We start from the raw sequence: 3,602 nt of genomic DNA, 5'->3' as shown, positions 1-3,602 counted from the left end.
GGTTCAAGTATCTTCTCAAAGACCTCTTTACTGGGTGGATTGAATTATAGCTCACCCATCCTGAGAAGGCTCACGAAGCATCTAAATGGTCACTTCAGGAAAGAATTCCTCCAAATCAGTGCAGAATAATAACGAGCCTACTTTCATCCCCAAATCACTCAGGCAGTCTCTCAACACCTAGGGATAACCTATCATCCCCACTGCGCCTGGAGGCCACAGTCCTCAGGGCAGGTAGAGCGAATGAACCAACACCCGAAGCTCACCCTCAGGAAACTGGCACAAGAAACTCAGATGAACTGGAAAGATGCACTTCCAATAACTCTGTTATGTCCCAGAATTGCCCCACGGCAACCTATGTCGCTAAGTCCCTAGGCAGTTTCAGATGGGCGACCTTTCCTTGTAACGGAGCCAGCTATAGACTCTGAGGTAGCTTTAATACAGCAATATGCCACAAGGGTAGCCTAATGCCAGGAGGCCTTCCATCAGTATGGGCTCATCCAGACCCAAGGGGAGGAAAAGTTACCACCTTTGTGCCTGCCAGGAGACCTAGTTCTTATAAAAACCTGGAAGGCTGGGTTCCCCCAATTCCAGCCAGTCTTGAAGGGTCCCTTCCAAGTAATTCTCTCCACCCCACTGCCACTAAAGTTCCAGGACAAAGCGCTTGGATCCACCATTCACAGGTGAAACCACGGAAGCTGTTGCAACAAGACCCCCTCAGAAACAGGGAAAACAGACAAGCACTCATGTGAGCCCATGGACGGTGTTAGGATGGCGTTGCACTGACGCCCCTGGACAGGTAAGGGCTCCACAGCAAACCCTACTTCAGACCCACAGCAATCCTCAAGCTAGCGCATACTTTCACACAATTCTTGCGTTTAATGTAAACTGGCACCCATGCCTACCAGCCCTAAGATTTCTTTTCCAATCTTCCTGTGACACGAACCTCACTTCCAAGGGCACTGCTATCTCACAGAGTTGCCCCTGCCTCACCTAAACTGTGCACCTGTTTTGTTTCTTCCAGACGTTGCCAGGTAACCAATGACCCTAAGCCAAGTGTGCCAACCCCAGGATCACCAGCTCCTGGATTGTCCCAACCACAACCACTGTACGCCCCTAAGTGGACACCCCACCCAACAGAGTAGGAAGGGTGTAGACCTGTGGGATATAAACAGACTTTTCCCCATCCCTGTCTCCCCCAAATATATGCCTAACCTAAGAGGCTGTTGGTCAGCACAAGGTGGGAGGTCAGACACTTAGAGATATTCTCCCTATAGGCATTCAGCCATCCAGAGCAATCAGACACTATTGTTTATCCCACCGTAGGCGGGGTTCACTCCCTGCTGTTAGGGACAGTGGATGGCTTCCCCTGAAAGCTTAGACTAAATTAAGTTTCCAGTTCAAGGACAATCAAGGTTAGGCTGCCATCATGAATCTAGGATCCGCCCATCTTGTCACATTTAGACCCTCAATCCCTCCTCTTCCTGTAGCGTGTACACCTCTAGATCATCCCCCTCCCATTACTGTATAACCTAGGGTACAACCCCTTCCCGTGATGTATGTCTTTACCTGTGATTAGGGGGATTGCACATCCCCCAAAAGATAGATAAGCCTTGGTTAAAAATCAATCTCTCTCGCTCCTGCTAATACCACCTTCCACATCCTCACGTGGACCACCCAGTGGGGCTGAGGTGAGCATGCTACCATGAAATGTGTCTGACTCCTTTATTTCACTCTCTCTTCTTCTCTATGACTTTACTGTAATCGTGCATATTTTCGCTGTACCATTGCGCCTGCCGGCCCCGTGGTGATTTGTGAGGGGCTGGCTCCCCCGACATGGACTCCAAAGCCCCGCGCCGTGTCCCTGTTGTCAGCAGGAAGCAGCCAGAGACATTTTCGCCCAGTACCCCAAAGATTAGGGTCCATATTCCTTCAGTGGGAAAATGTTAGGGACAGGGGGTCATCCCTCCCATGCCAGCAAAGGCCCCATAAAAGATGCTGGGAAGAACTCGGGTGACCATTAGACCTCCATGGGGCCACCCTAACAAAGCATGCTCAAATTAAAGCTCCAGCCAACTGGGAGGTACACCTAGGCGGTCCAAACTAGACCCGGGCCCATGACATCACCCAGGCTGGCTTCACACAGCCAATAGGGTCAACCAATACCTTCAGTCCAGCCTCCCCCAGCCAGGGGGTGGGCTAGAATAAAGGTAGGGAGCATGTCCTGGGACTTCCTTTTACTCTCTTCCCCCAGTGCTCTTTCTTGCCTCACGGTCTCTCTGTCCCCAGTCCTCTTACACTTTCTTCTTCGACCTCTCGGTCCTAGGGATCCCTCCCCAAGTTCTGCACGTGTGAGTGTGCTGTTCTACAAGATTGCTCATGACCAGTTGTGAGCCCCAGCACAGCTCCCGCAGGCCTTGCACGCTTCCCTGAAATAGCCTGTACTCTTTTGAGACTGTAAAACATGAAACTTCTCCCCTCCTTCAGAAAAACCCACTCGGATTATCAAATGTGCTTTGGCGTGAATGAATCCTTTCTCCTGTGAAGCCAAGCACCGAGGTATGACCCACTCGAGAAACATCAGTCCTTCCTTGGTTTGCTCCTTTATTCTAAATAGCTGTACTTCATGCTCTCATGTGGTTGGTTTGTGTGGCCCCTGACTTCACAAGGACCACTGTCTGTCTTGTGCAAGCCAAGAGTGACACCGCTGGAGTCTTGCTGCTTGAACGATTAAGTCCCCGAATGGAGTGGTGTCCACAGTTAGCTGTCCCTTCTGCGACGAGATGTGTGACAATAGCAAGTGGAAGGGCAGCGCTGTGTGTGAGGAATGGAAACAGGAGAGCCCATTCCCCTGGAGGGCGTGTGACCACCAACAGGAGTGTGGCACCCTGGGAAAGTATCTGCATCACGTGGTTCAGTGGACTGACCACAAATGGGCGTGGAAGTACAATATTGGTGGGTCTGTGTAAGGACTAGGCCATGTTCCTGAGGGATCGCTGTGTGGCAAGATGCTGGCACATGTCTGGGGACCACTGAAGCGTCAGCATCAAGGGTGGAGCAGTCAGGACATGAGCCCTGTGATCTACAAGGTGTTTCCAGCATTGATTCTCTCAGAACCCTACGAGTGGTTGGTGAACAGCTGGGTGACACGGGAGGGTCTATCAGGGTAGTGTGTGAAGAGTTGGTCATCGTGGGTGAGGGCCTTGGTGAACTCAGTTTGTCCTCTCTGTGCATCTGGGACTCTCTCACAGCCCTGGCAGTGGTGGGAGAGTAGCAGAGTGACACTGGAGAGGCTCTCAGCGCTGGCGGTGACCGACATGGTGATGGTAGCCAAAAGGTGTCGCATGTGGTTGACACCGTAGGGTCTCTGAAGGCGGTGGGTGAAGACATGGAAGTCAGAGATGAGCAGCTTGGTGAACTCAATGTGTCCTCCATGTACCTTGAGGTCTCTCTAACAGATCTGGGGCTGGTGGGAGAGTAGTAGGGCGACACAGGAGAGGCTCTGGGAGATGAGCTCGATGAGATGAAAACCACAGAACTGTGTGTGCTTAGTGTGTCCTCCGGGTGCTCTCTCAGAGACCTAGGGCTGGTGGGAGAGTAGCAGG

The sequence above is a fragment of the Echinops telfairi genome, unplaced genomic scaffold (genome assembly GCF_000313985.2).
Source record: "Echinops telfairi isolate 266 unplaced genomic scaffold, ASM31398v2 ScPeMD7_655;HRSCAF=1070, whole genome shotgun sequence".
Lineage (NCBI taxonomy): Eukaryota > Metazoa > Chordata > Mammalia > Afrosoricida > Tenrecidae > Echinops > Echinops telfairi.
The sequence above is the reverse complement of the archived record's forward strand: the minus strand, read 5'-3'. Positions refer to the sequence as shown.